The following is an 18,906-nucleotide window of genomic DNA, read 5'->3' as shown; positions in this document are numbered from 1 at the left end:
GCAGCACCCGTGCTGGGAGAGAGCTGTAAAAAACCCACCCCCACAAGGGGGTGCACTGTCTATACTGTCACTTTACAGGGCTGAAACTTGCAGGGCTCAGAGGGGTGTTTTTTTACACCCCTGAGTGAGAAAGTTTCAGCACTGTAAAGTGGCAGGGTAGACAAGGCCTTAGATTTCAACCAAGTAACAAGTGTGAACTCCTCAAGCATTAGAGTTGGGAATTCAGCTGTTGGGAGGAGTTCAGTTGCACATCTCCTCTTCATGGGGGTGGGAAGGGGGAAGCAATGCACAAAGCCATTTGTCTTCTGATGTTCAGCAGTGGTTTCCCTGGAGTTGATGGACCTTTCGTTGGGCAAGAAATAGCACTTCCTGCTGGAAACAAGTATTTCACATTTGGTAATGCTTCTCTCCTCTCTGGTGATTTACAGTTACAGAGCAAACACTTAAATATTACTTTATAACATGGCCTACAGGTATTATAAGTGAGATTAATGCACACAGCAACTTACAAGCATTCCCTGAAGTCTAAACACTGAGCATGTTTTTATAACTCTAATATCTATTTTAATCATTCCAGCACACAGGTGAGGCAGACTGGCTCCAGCTATTTGTCAGCACTTGTGGGTCGCAGCAGAGCACTGGGAGAGAGCTCTCCCAGCACTCTTAAAAAAAAACACCTCAATGAAACTTGCTGCGCTCAGGGAGGTGTTTTTTCACACCCTTGAGTGAGAAAGTTACAGCACTGTAAATTGCCAGTGTAGACAAGCCTTCAGTGTTCAGTTGTCACCTAGGAGCCTTAGCATGAACTGGCCCTTCCTCTGCCAGCATCACAGCTTCAGAAACTTATCTGAATTCTCATAACCCTCCCACAAGGTAGATCAACATTATCTCCATTGTAAGGTGGGGAGGTGACATCCAATTGAGGGACAGGGCTCAGTACACACCCAGGTATCCTGACTCCTTGTTTCCCGCTGTATCCTTCCTCTCATACAATGCCCCCTGCCATTTAAAATAGACCCTACAATAAGTGAAACAATAACAGTGGCCAGTAATTTATATATGTACAACAAGGAGTACTTGTGGCACCTTATAGACTAGCAAATTTATTTGGGCATAAGCTTTCGTGGGCTAAAACACATTTCATCAGTGGGTTTTAGCCCACAAAGTGTTTTAGCCCATGAAAGCTTATGCCCAAATAAATTTGTTAGTCTCTAAGGTGCCACAAGTACTCCTCGTTGTTTTTGCTGATACGGACTAACACAGCTACCACTCTGAAACTTGATATATGTATGTTGAAAGTCACACAGAGGTCAAATTCTTATACTTTGCACCTCTTCACAAATCTTCTCTCCCCCCACACCTTCCCCATTCCTGCTACCAAAAGAGCTAAAGTAGCACCTGGCAAAATTATATTTGTACTTAAATATTTTCAGACAAGGAGCAGAGAAACTGCAAGATTTGGGGTCTGTCTCATCTGCTATCCTGCCTCTAATTGTAGCCAGTGCCAGATGTTGGCCTGAGACCTGATCAACCCCTCCCCTCCCCACCCCCTACCCCCTCCATTAAACCAGCCATGGACAAAACGCTGGGCATTCACTACTAAAATTGTGGGGGGGAAGTTCTACTGCTGATAAAGCACCCCCACCTCAGGAATGTCCTAAGGAGACTTATAACCACCAAGGTTATAAAGTAGAGACACCCAGGCACTGAGAAATTAGGAAGAATACAGAAAGAGACTCAACAAATGGTAAGAAAAGCTCTGACCAGTGTTTTATGCTCACCAGCTGCACAAACAGAAAAGGACACAGCTAAGTTACAATTTGGGCATGAAAGATAAAATGTAAAAAACTTGGGCAGGAAGGAGGACAGAGAGGTGCCAGTGTATAATTGGTTAAAATGTTTGTTATTTAGGAGTGATGGGTTTAGTGAAGTGAAAGGGGGGAGCTAGTTTTACCGATAGAATGTAAATGGAAAGCAAGGCTCTTTGGGAACCATTTCTGGACTGTAGTTCAACATCAAGCCGCTGGAACTCTGACCCCTCTGCATGATCGTGATGTGCAGACGCATCGCCAGGAACCCCCAGATGAGTGGATCCTGACTGGCCATCAGGTGAAATTTGTCTGTACCTTGGGAGCGGTGCGCATAAGAGATTTGCTTGGTATATGTATTCTCTGTGTGTTGCCAATAAATAGATGTTTAGAGCACAGCTGTCTGAGGCTCTTTCACTGGGAAAAGGTCACGCAGACCTGTACAGCCCCGAGCCCCATGGGTAGGGGCGGGTACTTAAATTGACCAGGTCTCTCCCTGAGCCCCATGAGAAAGGCTAGGTGTCTTACACCCCAAGCTCTCGGTAGGAAAAGGGTGGAAGTGCCTAAATTGACCAGGTCACACCTTGAGCCCTCAACAGGGTGTAGGCCGGGTGCCCTAGATTGTGTGGGTAACAGGGGGGATAGTATCTGAGTGGCCAGATCTTGCTGCTGTATATTCAACAGTGGCTACACTACTACTTTTAACAACCTGACTCTATCAAAGCTAGCTCAGGTACGCCTGGACATACTGCAGTCTTGCCTCCAAGTTTTAGTGTGTATATATCCTAAGGGAAAGCTCCCAGGCCCTGCTGGCACAGGGTCATAACCAGGATCTACAAATAACTGCTTGAAAGAGGCATAGAGAAAGCAAGCACCCTAGATTTTCGACCTCATTTTTCAGACTGGAACAAATCCGCTACTCATCTGGCATAGCCCGGAGGCCCACAGGACTACAGTACTCATTACCTAGAAACGCAGCCTTGAATACTCCAGCTGTGACACAATAAATAGGGCTTCGTAATCCCAGTTGTTTTCAGGCAGGGATACTGTGCAATTAAATAAAATTCCAGCTGAACAATTCTTACAGAATTCAGCTAAACGAGCATTGGCAGGGTCATAGGAGCAAAGAAAACCATTTCTCAGGGTTCTTTTCTCGGATCTGAGCTTCTTCAAATCCAATAACGGGCCTGCCTGCCCTGAAAACCTCAGCAGCTGGTGATTTGTTCTGTTGCAGCTAGAACTGACTGTCGTTTGATCCGTAAAACTGCTCAGGGGAGCTATAGTGGGAGGAATACATCACAGCTCTTGCACTAAGCACAGCAGACTGAACAGAGCAACATCACAGGAGCATGCTACTCTGGTCACCTGACTAGCATAGAGTCCAAATAAAGGACCTGATCCTCCCCTACAAAGCCTCAGCTAGGCCAGGACTTGGGTGTCCAGGTGACTGTCTCTCTCTGGGTGACCAACAGGGACCCTTATTCATAGATTCTAAAGCCAAAAGGGACCACTGTGATAATCTCATCTGACCTGCAAAACACTTGTATAGTTTCAGTCCCCCTCTTGAAAAACATTTCCAGCTGAGCACTGAGAGACAAAGAGTTGATGTGGAAAGATGTTCCCTGCTGGCTTTTTTCCACTTGTTTGAGCTTCCTTTGTTTTCCCTTCCCGCTTGGTGACTCTGTTTACTACTTACATGCAAATTAGGACAAGCACACATTCCTTTGTCTAGGACAGACCTGTTAGCCAATGTCTCTTAGCCAGGCCTGTGGGATTTGGAACATGTGTTAATAACATCATATAGGGGAATCTTATAACTTCACATGCAATGTTGCCACACATATTTTATCAAGACAATACTGACCAGCAAATTAGGAGTTTTCAAATGATACCTCACAAGGTATATCTTGTACAAAGATTATTAAAGTAGCGTGTAGGGTGTGAAATGAACACAGGGGTGTATTCCATCACAACCCCGCAATCCTTTGAAGAGTCACTGCTTCCCAGGATAGAGTCCGCCATCCTGTAAATATAGCTTAAATTCTTTGTTTCTAAATGTAGAACTTTACATTTGGCCATAATAATCGCACACTGTACGGTTACCTCCAATTTACCAAGCTATCCAGGTCACTCCATATCAGTGATCTGCTACTATTTACTGCTTCTACAATCTTTGTCATCTGCAGACTTTATCAGTGATGATTTTAAGTTGTCTACCAGATCATTGACAAAAATGTTAACTAGTGTAGGGCCAAGAACTGATCCCTGCAGGACTCCACTGAAAATCAGCCACTTGATTCCCCATTTACAGTTGCCGTTTGAGATCTATCAGACAGTTTTTAATTCGTTTAATGTTTGCCGTGCTGATTTTATATCATTCAGTTTTCTCAATCAAAATGTCATGCAGTACCAACCCAACACCTTACAACAATCTAAGTACAGTACAAGACATTAACACTAGTGCTATTATCAACCAAACCTTTCATCTCATCAGAAAAGATAACAAGTTAGTCTGACAGTCTGATCTATTTTCCATAAATCCATGTGGATTAGCATTGATTATATTACCCTAATTTAATTCTTTAATAACTGAATGCTGTTTCAGCGGTTCCATTGTTTTACCTGAGATTGATGTGAACTTGAAAGGCCTATAATTATATGGGTCACCATTTTAAATAATGTCACAGCACTAACTTTCTTCCAGTCTTCTGGAACTTCCCTAGTGTTCCAAGAGTTACTGAAAATCAACATTAATGGTCCAGTGATCTTTTAAAACTCTTGGATCCAAGTTGTCTGAACCAATTGATTTAAAAATTTCTAACTTTAGTAGTAAGACAAGGTGGGTAAGGTAATATCTTTAACTGGACCAATTTCTGTTGGTAAAAGAGACATGCTTTCGAGCTCCAGAGAGCTCTTTTTCAGGGCTAGGTCTTTAGTAACTTCTTTTAACATCCTCCAGAGATGCTAGTGGAATGGAGAGAGTGTTATCCCCACCCAGTGATAAGACAACATCATCTGTTTCCCCCCAAATACAGAACACACCTATTTATTGAGCTCTGCTGCCTTTTGGCTCATAATTGTTTTCAGTTCTGTGAAATGGGCCTTTTGACAGCACCAAGTATGTATGTGACTGGTCTGAACTTTATTCTGTTGATGGGACCAGGTCTTGGTGAAGGATCCAGGCTATGGAATTGATGTGTCCCAGAGATCAGTCGGAGCCTGACTCTTGGCATTTATGAGTTACTGAATGTGATTATCTCGTATGTATGCGTGTATCATTTCTATATCTGAAGTTAGGAATATGAACTATATATCTGTATTTCAAATGTGTTAACTTTGGGTGTCACCCCAGGTACCTTCAGATACCACAATGGAAAAGCCAGACAGAGCTAATGGGCCATCAGCAGAAACAATGGACTGTGAAAGAGCTTAGTCTTCCTGTGGACACTGGAGACAGCCTACGAACAATGGCTGCCACAGCCCTGCAGAGACATGGGTCCGAGTCACCTGGTGCTGGATACCCCTCCTCCTCTGTGGAATGCCAGTGGTTTTCCACTAGAAGACAAAGGGTTCTCGCCTTACACAAGAGCTATATAAGGCAGGGGAGTGACATCATCAAGGTTTCCTCTGCCTCCCCCCCCCCCCAAGAGACACTGAAAAAGACCTGGAAGCAAGAACTGAATGATGGGCGGGGAGGGAGGATTGAGCCCATGCTGGAAGGGCATCTAGCTTGTGAGTAATAATACCTGAGGTCTCAATAGGGAGACCAATGCAGCGGCCTTTTGGACTTTCTCTAATCTGCCTGCAACAATATCTAGGGTGAGAAATACTGTTTGTAACCAATTTCTTTAGTGAAACTAGCTTAGTTTGTGTGTTTGGTTTCATTTGCTTAGTAATCTGCTTTGTTCTGTTTGCTACCCCTTTTGCCACTTAAAATCTGCCTTTTGTAGATAATAAAATTTGTTTTGTTTACAATATAACCCAGTTTCTGTAATTTTTAACAGGAGAGGGGAGGGCGAGAAGTTGTGCATACCTTCCTCCGCACTGAGGGAGGAGGTGAATTTCATAATATACCTTTGGGTCTGCATTCCAAGGGAGGTGGACACCTGAGTGCTGAGGCAAGTCCCTTAAACTGAGTCTTCCCAGAGCTGATCTGCAGCTGGGTATGGCCCTGCCTGTGTGTGTGTTAGAGGAGGCTTTACTCGCTGGGCTCAGCAAGACAAGTTAAAGGGGGCCAATGCTGGCAGAACAGGTAGACTCAGTGGTATCTCAGCACATCAGGTGGATTCCTAAGGGGCATAACCCATCACAAGAATCATAGAAATACCATCCATGGACCCCCTTTGATCTCAGGGACCTTATAGAATCATAAACGTGTAGGACTGGAAGGGACCTCTAGAGGTCATCTAGTCCAATCCCCTGCACTCATGGCAGGATTAAGTATTATCTAGACCATCCCTGACAGGTGTTTGTCTAACCTGCTCTAAAAAACCTCCAGTGACAGAGCCCTTTGTCTCTGGACACAGGAGGTCCCTTCCAGTACTATGCTCATCGAGTCCAGTCCCCTGCTATCACAGGAAACCCCTCTGCTACTAGAATCTAGTGCTTCTCCATCCCACTCACCATCCAGCTAGCATCCAGAGAGCCTTCCCTTCTGATGCTCCTGCTATCTGGAACAGCTTCCTTGTACCTCCCCATATTCAGCTGAGAATATGTCCCTCTTCTCTTGTGTTCTCTCTCCTTTGGCCATTGTTTTTATTCACTCGGTACCAGTAAGATTTGGATTGAGGGCTTTTAGGGATGCAATTTCTAAGGAAGTTGTTGAATAAAGTTGTCTTCTCTTCTCAGTTTTTCCAATCCAGCTGGCGCACACTGGTTTGTTATTATAGGGTTGCACACAGACCCTGGGCTGTTGGGGCTGCCTGTTTTAATTTTACAGGCAAAAAGAGCATTGACATATTTGTTCTGAAAGGAAACAGCATGTGGAATCTGGAAACAGATTTAAGAAAAAGGAAGAGTAGGTCAAACATTGCTCTTAAAACCCTGAGTTCCCTTTCTGTGTGTTAAAAAGGAACCTCTCCTTCTGTCTTGCAAATGGAAGAAACTAGCAATTTCAAGAAACTGAAGAATGTGCTGTTATTAAACTACTAAATTGCAATAAATGTTTTTTGAAAAATGCATTAAAATCCATCTCAGGCATCTTGTTCTGATTTGGACCTCAATCCCAAAGCCTTTCCACACCCAACCCATCCATTGACTTCTTGTGTGTAGCATGGCTGTGCACTGTTAAATGGCTGCCACCTTTCACCCCAGAGGTGGCTGCATTTCAGTGCTGGGATGAAATGATCTCTGTGCATAAGGTTAGGTGTGTCATGGCATCCCCAGGCACTGCTCTGGAACTACTCCTGTGACAAAGTTCCTGCTCTACCTTGGTGGGTTTTGCACTTATTGGCAGATTTGCTCACCTTGGAGTTTCATGGCAGCCCTCAGCTTGGCCGTTTTTCTGAACCCACAGTCCAGGTCGACTCCTCCTGTGTCTGACCAGGAGTTGGGAGGATTTGGGGGGAACCCAGGCCCACCCTCTACTCCGGGTTCCAGCTCAGGGCCCTGTGGAATGCAGCTGTCTAGAGTACCTCCTGGAACAGCTGTATGACAGCTACAACTCCCTGGGCTACTTCCCCATGGCCTCCTCCCAACACCTTCTTTATCCTCACCACAGGACCTTCCTCCTGGTGTCTGATAATGCTTGTACTCCTCAGTCCTCCAACACTATACATTCTCACTCTCAGCTCCTAGTGCCTCCTGCTCCCAGCTCCTCACAAACACACCACAAACTGAAGTGAGCTCCTTTTTAAACCCAGGTGCCCTGATTAGCCTGCCTTAATTGATTCTAGTAGCTTCTTGATTGGCTGCAGGTGTTCTAATCAGCCTGTCTTAATTGTCTCCAGAAGGTTCCTGATCTGGAATCTTCCCTGTTACCTTACCCAGGGAAAAGGGACCTACTTAGCCTGCTCTCCTGCTGCTGCCGCCCTCTGGCCTAGGCTTTCCTTGCTTTTTGCCCCTGCTTTCAGCTTCCCCCCTGACTGGGCCAGACGCTCTCCCCGTTCTCCTCCCTTTCTTTTCTTTTTGTTGTCTTTTTTTTTTATTTCCTGCTGTTGCTAGAGTGCTGGCCAGCTGCCGGCCGGCTGTTAGCCCCCCCCCCCCCCCCGGCCCGCCCTTGAATGCTGCTGCCGCTCCAGCTGAAACCCCCCGCCCCCCCCAGGGAGAGAGTGGAAGGACCCAGCCCCCAGACCCAGCCGCTTGCTGTTTGTCTGCGGTCCCGTCTTCGGTCAAGAGGACTCTTATCACTTACTCCAGCATTTCTGGAATGCCGTTGCTGAAAAAAAGAAAACCCAGAATAGACAGAGAAAAAGCCATCCACCAGAGGAACACCACCCGGGGAACCTGCAAATCGCCGTGGAGGAGGCCTAAGACTGAGTAACTTTCGAACTGTGCTCTTGTGTGGGGGGAGGCCTTGACTGTGTCTTAATTGTGTTTATAGGGACACAGGGGGTGTGGCACAGAGCTGCCCCCCGATCCATCTGTGTCCTCCCAACCCCCACACTACGACCTTCCTCACTGCCCCCCCCCCGCCATCTTTGCTGGCTATCTAACATCTGCCTCTGGACTCAGCTGCTCGCCCTGATTCCACCGCATGGACCAGAAGCACCAGCCAACCAAACAGGACTCTCTGGACAAGCATATGGTGGTTTATGTGCCCCCCCCAAATTGTCCACCCTACAGCTTGTCCCTTTCTATCTGACCCCAACTCCTGTTAACCACCTGCCACTGCCCCCGCTGGGGCATTGGCAATGGAGGGCACCGGGGTGACCTCCACCGCTGCTATGCCCATCGCCCCTCCAGCCGGCGGGAAAAGCCAGGGCAAGAAGAAGGGGAAAGGCCCTGCTAAAACCACCGGGCCCTCCATGGCAGGGGCCACTCCCACTGCAGCGGCCCCACCACTGACCACGGCGTCCTCCCCCGCTGTCCCCTCCACCAGCTCTGCGGATGTCCCTCCCTCAGCCCCCAGGACGTATGCCTGGGCGGTGGCAGCCCCCTCACCTGCCGCCTCGTCATCTCTCCCGCCCACCACCTCCGCCACCATCAATAGTGGCTGGGGCCCCTTTCCCACCATGACAAGGAAGCACGGTGTCCGATGCCTCCTGGTGCCCACCTTGCCCCACATGGAGACCTACGTGCAGGCGTTGGCGAGGGTGCTGGGGCCCTCGGCCATTGTGACGGCCTCCAAAATGTACAGGAAGGTTGTCTTCTTCTTAGCATTGCAGGCTGCCACTCAGGAAGCGGTGGAGAGGGGCCTGGCGGTGGGGGGGCTGTTTGTCCCCCTAGAGCCGCTAGAGGACCTGGGCATCCGCCTGGTCCTGACCTCTGTCCCTCCTTTTCTCCCCAATGCTGCCCTGCTACCCGCTCTTTCCATCCTGGGGAAACCTGTTTCTGTCATCAGCCCTCTCCCGTTGGGCTGCAAAGACCCCACCCTCCATCACATTTTTTCCTTCCGCTGGCAAGTGCAACTTTTATTGCCGTCGGTGGTGCGCGATGGAGTGGCACTCGAGGGGTCCTTCCTAGTCCCCCACCGGGGACCCGTTACCGGGTGTACTTTTCCACGGGGGAAGCCCGGTGCTCCCTCAGCCAGGCATCGGGGCATGTCCGGAGGGACTGCCCCTTAGCCTGGCAAAGAGGGGCACCTGGGATCCCCAAGACCCGGCAGGACATCGGCCCTGTCATTGCCGATGCCCCTGGCCACCCGGTACCCGAACCCGCCCCCCTCCTCTTCGGACCACCACTACTCCTGCTCAGGCCCAAGGGGCACCTCCCCTACAACGCCCAGAGGAGCGGGAGAGCTCCGCCCTCGCTGCTGACAATCTAGCGGGGCCTATGGAGGAGGGTGTGGCAGAGATACCATCAGGCATGGGAGAGAGCCTGCCCCAGGGAGAATCCTCCCTCCTTTATGCTGCCCCACCGTTCCCCCCCCAAGTCCCTGAGCCATCGCCTTTACCCCCTGACACGACCCCTGCTAACCAGCCCCCAGATGATGCCATGGAGGGCTGGGCCCTAGTCCAGGGGAAGCGAGGCAAGCGGAAGGCTCGAGCTCCGCCTCATCTACCCGAGGAGGAGGCCCCCCGGAAGATCAGGAAGGGGGGCACCGATGCCAAACCTTCCGCTTTGCCCACAAGTGCGTCCCATCCACCAGTGTCAGCCGGGAAAGACGTGGCAGCACCAGAGGGTAGTGTTTCCCCTCCACGGGAGACCCTCCCCTCCGAGACCCTCGAGGAAGCCCCTTCTGTCCTGACGCTACCCGAAGCCCCCGTGAACCCCAAGACAACTGTCGTGGAGGGTGCCAGCGGGGAGAACCCCGGGGTGGCGGAAAGTGTCCTCTCCTCCATGTTCAAGGAGATCGAGGCCTTAGATCTGACCCTAGTCGCCCAGGGGGAGGACGACCTTTTGCCAGCAAATCTCGATGTGGGCGACCTCACTCCATCCCTCTTTTCCCCATGCTCCCTCCCCTTAACTGTTGCTTTAGCTCCCACCTCCGAGGAGCCCCTGCATTCCTCCACCGACCCGGCCGCTGATGGCATCCCGCTGACAACCACCGAGCCTGCTCAGGTGACAGCCAGCGCCACGTGGCCATGGCACGAGTTGCCGGAGCACCCCCCGTTGGTGCGGAGCAATTGACTTCCTTGCCGGGCGGGGGCCCTACAGAAGATAATCCACCTCCTGATGCTGTGGCCGCTAAATCCACCACAGAGCACATGCCCAGTATCACTGAGAGCTCCCTCCCCACCCCCTTAACCCTTGAGCCTTATCGGGAGGCACCACCATCCAGCTGCTTGCCTCCCGAAACCCAGAACCTCGCCTCTGCCCCTGCCCCTACCCCATCCAGTCTACCTCCTGTGATGTTATCGCCGCCCCCGGGCCTGTCTTCTTCCCTTTTCCAACCAATGACCCCCAGGGAGCGGCCTTTGCGTTCTCCTGCCCCGACCCATTAGGAGCTGCTATTTTCCCTCCACCACCCCCTATCGCCCCAGAGCTTGAGGCGGGCCTAGAAGCTCCAGCCCATCAGGCACCCCGTCGGGGGTCCACACCTTGCTTGTCCGTTTTAGTGGACCACAGGGCTGCAGCAAGGGCCCCGCCGGGAAACAACCAGGAAACCGTAACCCCACCCCTCCATGAGCTGTGATGAGAGCTGTGGAAGTTTTTAGAGGATGTCCGCGGCTCCCGCAACAAGGTACAACTTGCTTTCCAGCGATGGGGGGACTTTTCTCAAATCCTCAGGGCCACAAGGGCCTTCATGGGGGAAGGCAAAGGGACGGGAAAGCAGGATGCCGTGGCCTACTGGCGGGTTTGCGTCTTCCGTGAACAATTACTCACCTACGGGATGGGTCACGGACTGCTGTGCGGCCCACTGGGAGATGCGAGCGTCCCTGCCAGTGAGGACCCCTCCAACCCTCCCCATGACACCTCTCACCATCGCAACGTTGAACACCCGGGGTTGTAGGATGGCTCTCTGCAGGTCCCAGGTGCTCTCCTTCCTTCAGGAGGGAGGGTACTCTGTGATTTTCCTACAGGAGACCCATACGGATCCGACCACCGAAGACAGTTGGCAGCTGGAGTGGGGGGACAGGGTCTACTTTAGCCATTCCACGATTCAACAGGCTGGAGTGGCGACCCTGTTCTCCCCTGACCTACAGCCCGAGGTACTAGGGGTCGCTGAGGCCATACGGGGTCGCCTGCTGCATCTCCAGGTCCATATAGAGGGGCTCGTGGTTAACCTCGTTAACGTCTATGCCCCGACATCGGGCCCGGAGCGGCTGCAATTCTATCAGCAGGCATCCGCTTTCCTCAGCACCTTAGATTCTCACGAGTGCCTGGTCCTGGGAGGGGATTTTAATACCACCCTCGAGAAGCGAGACCGCTTAGGGACCGAGCAGAGCCTGGCCACCACAGACACCCTCCAGGAGATAGTTGAACATCACTCCCTAGTGGACATCTGGCATGACCATCACCCGGATGACACTTCCACATTCACCTTTGTCCGGGTGGAAGCCCATCGGTCGAGCCACTCCCGGTTGGACCGCATTTATTTATCACACTTCCATCTCTCACGAGCCCACTCCTCCAGCATTCGGCTGGCCCCATTTTCTGACCATCACCTAGCCACCGTGACAGCCTCCCTCTGTGTGGAGAGGCCGGGGCCGGCTTACTGGCATTTTAACAACAGCCTGTTGGAGGATGAGGGCTTTGTGATGTCCTTCCGGGAATTCTGGCTGGCCTGGCGAGGGCAGCGGCGTGACTTTCCCTTGGCGCGGCGATGGTGGGACCTGGGGAAGGTGCGCGCCCGGCTTTTCTGCCGCGACTACACCCAGGGCACTAGCCGACGGAGAAATGCGGCGATAGAGCAGTTGGAACGGGATGTCTTAGAGCTGGAGAGGCGTCTGGCCACCAGCCCCGAAGACCCACTCCTCTGCGGAGCGTGCCGGGAGAAGCGGGAGGAGCTCCGGGCCCTCGAAGACCATCAGGCCCGGGGCGCCTTTGTTCGATCCCGCATCCGCCTCCTTCAGGAGATGGATTGCTGCTCCCGCTTCTTCTATGCCCTGGAGAAAACGAGGGGGGCCAAGAAACACATCACCTGCCTCCTGGCAGAAGACGGCACCCCCCTCATGGAACCGGCGGAGATGTGCGGGAGGGCCCGAGTCTTCTACACAAGTCTTTTCTCCCCGGATCCGACCGACCCTAGCGCTTACAGAGTGCTTTGGGAGGAGCTCCCTACGGTCAGCGCGAGCAACCGAGACCGGCTAGAGTTGCCTCTGACTCTGGCCGAGTTCTCGGAAGCCCTCCATCATATGCCCACTAATAAGTCGCCAGGCATGGACGAGCTGACCGTGGAATTCTACCGCGTGTTTTGGGATGTCCTCGGCCCAGACCCAGTCACTGTCTGGGCCGAGTCTCTGCAGAGCGGGGTCCTCCCTCTTTCATGCAGGCGAGCTGTGCTCGCCTTATTGCCGAAAAAGGGGGACCTCCACAATTTACAAAATTGGCGTCCCGTCTCACTCCTCAGCACAGACTACAAAATTGTAGCGAAAGCCATCTCGCTGCAGCTAGGGTCTGTGCTGGCGGACGTGATCCGCCCAGACCAGACCTACACCATCCCGGACCGCAGTATCTTTGATAACCTATTTATGGTTTGGGACCTTTTGGAACTCAGGCGTAGAGACGGTCTGTCGTTCGCCCTCCTGTCCCTAGATCAGGAGAAGGCGTTCAATAGGGTGGACCACGGGTACCTCCTGAGCACTCTGCGGGCGTTTGGCTTCGGACCCCAGTTTGTGGGTTTTCTCTGGGTGCTTTACACTTCCGCAGAGTGTCTGGTTAAGCTCAACTGGACCCTGACCAAACCGGTCAGCTTCGGGCGAGGAGTACGGCAGGGGTGCCCCCTCTCGGGCCAGCTGTACTCTCTGGCGATCGAGCCCTTCCTCTGTCTCCTCCGCAGGAGGTTGACAGGGTTGGTGCTGCGGGAGCCAGAGCTGTGGCTGGTCCTGTCGGCGTATGCCGATGACGTGCTCCTCATGATCCAGGACCCCGGCGACCTGGCACGGGTGGAGGCTTGCCAGGCCATCTATTCAGCAGCCACCTCCGCCCAGGTCAACTGGGTCAAGAGCTCTGGCTTGGCGGTAGGAGACTGGCGGCAGGCGAGCTCCCTCCCACGCACACTTCAGACCATCCGGTGGAGCGCGGGTCCGCTGCTCTACCTCGGCATTTACCTTTCTGCCACGCACCCCTCTCCGCCAGAAAACTGGGAAAATTTAGAGGGAGGGGTGATAGAGCGGCTCCGGAAACGGACGGGACTACTCCGATGTCTCTCCCTCCGAGGGAGAGCGCTGGTGCTTAATCAACTAGTCCTGTCCATGCTCTGGTACCGGCTCAACACCCTGGTCCCGGTCCCGGGTTTCCTGACCAACCTCCGGACATCGATTCTGGGGTTCTTTTGGTCAGGAATGCACTGGGCCCCTGTAGGGGTTCTTCATCTACCCCTTAAGGAAGGAGGACAGGGCCTGAAGTGTCTACACACTCAGGTCCGTGTCTTCCACCTCCAGGCACTACAGAGGCTCCTCTACAGTGCAGGCAGTTCGGCATGGAGCACACTGGCACACGCCATCCTGCGCCGCATCCGAGGGCTCCGATATGACCGGCAGCTCTTTTATCTCCGTCTGCGAGGTCTTCCGCGAGACCTCTCCGGGCTGCTGGTCTTCTACCAGGACCTCCTCCAGACTTGGAAACTGTTTTTAACGACCAGGTCCGTGGCGGCCACCGAGGGGGTAGATCTCCTCGCGGAGCCCCTGCTACAGAACCCCCAGCTCCGTGTGCAGGTGGCAGAGTCCCACTTGGTGCTCCAGAGCTTGATCCTGGCAGAAGTCACGAGAGTCGGAGACCTCCTGGACTATGACTGGGGAGACTGGCTGGATCCCCTAATGCTTGCCTGGCGCATGGGGCTCTCCAGACCTCGTACCCTTTGCCATCCGCTGCTAGAGCTTACCTCGATCGGGTCCTGCTCGAGGGCACGCCCCGCCCACCCTCTACCCCAGGCCCGCCGGACCTTTTAATTGGACCCCTGCCCCGCAGACCCAATCAACCCCCTCACCCCTTCACTGCGAGCCTGCTGCATGAACTGCAGCCGGTACACTTCCAAACGGCGCCAAGGAAGCGTCTATACATGCTCGTGCTCCACACCCTTCACGCCCTCACCCTAGTGTCCCATCCTGACACAAAGTGGCGAGACCTTCTGCCACCTTTGGAGGGTGAGCAGCCCCAGTGGGCCAGCCTATACTCCACCTTGGTTCCGAGGCCCGTCAGGGACATCAGTTGGCGGCTCCTTCATGGAGCTGTGAGCACGGGCACGTACTTGGCGCGGTTCACCCCCGTCCCAGATACTTGTCCCTTTTGTGGAGTGAGGGAAACCCTGGCGCACGTATATTTGGAGTGTGCCAGGCTGCAGCCCCTGTTCCAGCTCCTCACAAATCTCCTATTATGTTTTTGGTTGCATTTTTCCTCTCACCTTTTTATTTATGCACTCCCCATCTGTGGCCCCACAAAGTTGTGGGATCTCCTAGTTAACCTCCTCCTGGCCCTGGCTAAAATGGCCATCTATAAAACCAGAGAGGAAGAGGTTGGCCGATGGAGTTTCCTGAGACTGTGGGGCCGTTTTTCGATCCTTGGTCCGTTCACGTATCCGGGCGGAGTTCCTCTGGGCGGCATCCACCAACTCCCTTGATGCTTTTGAGGAGCGGTGGGTGCTGTCCGAGGTTCTCTGCTTGGTGTCCCTGGCCGGGTCCCTTTGTCTGACCCTTTGATTGGGGGAGAGAGTAAGGGACCCCAGCCCCAGCCATTGCTGCTGCGGACACCACCACCTTAGAGGGGTCCTTTCACATGTGGGTGCACGTGCCCCCCTCCCGCTCTGGATTGTCCACCCCACAGCCTGTCCCTCTTGTTGGGTGCTTTCAGAGGAGGGAATTGTTGGTGACACTCGGGCATGGTGCCAGGTAACTCAACGGGGTGGAAGACCATGAGAGTTGATGAAGCCCCCTCGCTCTGGGCCACCAGGTAACTCGGAAGGGTGGAAGACCACGAGAGTTGATGAAGCCCCCCGCTCTGGGCCCAGGCAAGCTTGAACACTTCCCTCCCCTGAAGCTAATGAGAAAACAATTGTGATTGGTTGCTGTGTTACACATTGCATATGCTGCTGTTTTTACTTTGTAAGTGTAAGCAGAGTCAGGATGAGCTCCACCCTGACATCTGGTGGTGAGGTGTGGCAAGTTGTGGAAAAGAACTTCAGGGGCTGATCTCATTTGCATAGGCACACCCACCCCACCTAGAATGAGGCCATAACTGCCCAAATGGTCACTTTGGCTGTTGTGGGATCCCCAGTGTCTCTGTTATTGGGGCGGGAAGAATAAATTGTTATTACCCTGATTATGGGAACTGTGCTTGGAACTGTACTTGGCCTTTTGTTATGATGGAGGGACTCACCATCAACTAAGTAGCACTCACTAGGCAAAGGACATGGGTTCCAAAACTCTGTGAATTGAGAGAGGCTTGAGATAGGTATTAATACCTGGTAGTGTGGGCCCCTTTGTGAGAGTCTGAAACACCAATTGTACCTCTGTCTCTCTCCACTGTGGAATGTCAGAGCTAATTTTGGGTCTATTAAGAGTCTTGCTACAGGTACTGTGCTGAATTCACTTTGGCCTTATGGTGCACCAGCACTAAGGCTCCCACTACTATGAGCTGAAATCACTAAGCACTGTGTCAAGCAGTGGGGAGCCGGAAGATCTAGAGTGCAGTGGTGCTGTTTGTGGATAGGCTGGCGGAGCGTTCGTGAGACAGCGAGGCGAGCTGTGCAGAGTGGAGCTGTTTGTGAGATGGCGAGGCGAGCTGTGCAGAGCGGAGCCGTCTGTGAGACGGTGGAGTGGAGCGTTCGTGAGATGGCTAGCTGTGCAGAGCGGAGTCCTGTAGGGCAGTCAGCTTCAGGACACGTAAGGTGCCCCTTACCTCTTTCCCCACACACAGGCACATTTTAGCCAGACTGGGGAGCAACACTATGCAGATGAACTTTTGAACTCTGGGGCTGGACTTTTTGGACTTTGGGTGATTTGTGGATTGCTGGACTCAAGAGACGTTTGGGTTCTGGGACTCAAGATCCCAAGGGAAAGGATGTGGCCTAATTTGCTGGGGTGGGTCTTTGCTCATGGTTTGGTTAATGAACACTAGTTGTGGTGTTTCCCCAATTTAATGCTGATGTCCTTTACCTCATGTTATTAAAGATTCTCTGCTACACCAAGACTCTGTGCTTGCGAGAGGGGAAGTATTGCCTCTTTGAGGCGCCCAGGGGGTGTGTAACATTTTCCCAGGTCACTGCGTGGGGGCTCGAGCCAGTTTTGCATTTGCTTTGATGAGAGGGAACCCCTGGGTACTGAACCTGGCCCTTGCTGCTATCAACTGGGCCTGGCAGAAGGGTTACGTAAGTGTGTTATGCAAATAAAAACATCTTTTGCTTCAAAAAAAAATTACTCTCCTATAGCCATCTGGCCTGACCTTGTCACACTCCATACGAAGCCAGTCAACACTCTGGGGGAGCCTCCTCTCTGTGAGCATACTTTCCCAGGGCAAGAAGCTTACACCGCTTCGACCTTCCTGGGTCTGACCTCGGAGCATTCAGCATCCCCTTCCACACCATGCACTTCCCTCAGTGAGTCTGCACAGGCGAGTCTCCTGGGGAAGCTAGAAGGCCCTGCACCCCAACTCCGCAGTCAGACATGACTCTCAACCAGCCTGTAAAACAGAAGGTTTATTAGATGACAGGAACATGGTCTAAAACAGAGCTTGTAGGTACAGAGAACAGGATCCCTTAGTTAGGTCCGTCTCGGGGGCAGGGAGGCCAGAGCCCCATCTGGGCCTCCCTCCATTTCCCCAGCCAGCTCCAAACTGAAACTCTCCAGCCCCTCCTCTCACCTTTGTCTCTTTCCCAGGCCAGGAGGTCACCTGATCTCTTTGTTCTCCAACCCCTGGGAGGGGCCCAGGCCATCAGTTGCCAGGAGGCAGGGTGTTGGCCATTCTCTTTGTAGACGCCATCACACTGGCCCTCTCGGGCTCTGCAACACTAACACACCCTTATCCTCCCACCTAGATACTTAAGAAATGCGTCGGGGAAACTGAGGCACACACAGTATTCGGAGAAATCATGAAGAACATTCCCACTTCGTCACAAGGTGCATTTGGGGATCCTTAGAAATCAAAGCTGCCATGAGAATTTAAGAGGTTACAATATGGAAATCATAGTGGTTCACGCTCTAGGTCCTGTGTGGGGATGCAGAGCTATTTCTGCAAATTCTCTATGGCAGTCAGACTAGGTGGATCTCATTAGCTCCAATTAAATAATACAAAGAATGGGGGAAATAGGAGAAACAGTAAACAGCCAGCTCAGAAGGAGCCCTGCCTGAAGTTGGTGCATTGTAATGCAGTCCTGCCCTCCAGCTTTATTACACAGGAATCAGAGCAAACCCCATGGAGGGGGTAAATTTTTGGGAAATCACCTATTCTGGAGCAGGGGACCCCACCCATTCCCCTTGAGCCAGCTCTGAAAGTGAAGCTTGCCTGATTTCCCTAGCACCTGAGAGAAGAGCAAAAACGCCCAACATCTCCAACCAGTGAACATGGCTGGTCTCTTGGTGCTGGATAATAAAGAGACATAAGCCTGGCTACTCTGTGGCCCAGAACATACTGGACTGAATCAGTTATTGAAGCAAAGCAGACCCCACTGATGCAGAGACATCAGTAGCACTCCCAGACCATCCCTATTCACCAGTGGATCTGTCTCTCCACCCTTTTAGCCTAGCTCCCTCTGCACCAGGTCTGGCTGTCCTGAAATGACTTGCATCACAACCCCAGAGCCAACCACATGCAGCTGCTTGGCCCAGCTGGGCACAGAGTTTTCTTTGTCAATTAAAACTCAAGCTGCCCATCCAGGGCCAGCCATAAGGGAAATGGCATCCTGGGCAAAACATTATTTTGGTGCCCCTTCCCCCGCTGTCTCCCAGGGCTCCCCACCCATCCCCCCTGCCCCTGTTGCCTCCTCATCCATCCCCTCATCTCCCCTGACCCTCGCTGCCTCCCTGGGCTCTCCACCTCCCCATTGCCTCCAGCCCCCGCTGCGTCCTCCCCTTGGGCAGTGGGTATCGTAGGCATGGGGAGGCTGTGCCTCCCCAAACAGCCTAGCATGGCCCCGCCCACGCTCTGCCCCCAGGCCAGGCCCCCTTCTGCAGTTCCCAGCACCCAGCCCTGGCTGGCTGGCCTGCCTCCTGCAGAGACTTGGGATGACTGGTGCTGGGGCTGTGTTGCCCCCCGGGCACTCGGACTGCACCGCCCGGTGCTGTGGGGCTGGTCGCCAAGCACACAGGGGCTGGAGGCACTGCGGCCATGCTGCCCAACCACCTGGAGCACCAGGGCTGGGGGCTGCCTAGAGCACCAGGGCTGAGGCCTTGCCGCCTGGCAC

Source organism: Lepidochelys kempii, chromosome 24 (genome assembly GCF_965140265.1).
Source record: "Lepidochelys kempii isolate rLepKem1 chromosome 24, rLepKem1.hap2, whole genome shotgun sequence".
Lineage (NCBI taxonomy): Eukaryota > Metazoa > Chordata > Testudines > Cheloniidae > Lepidochelys > Lepidochelys kempii.
This window is presented reverse-complemented; position numbering follows the sequence as displayed.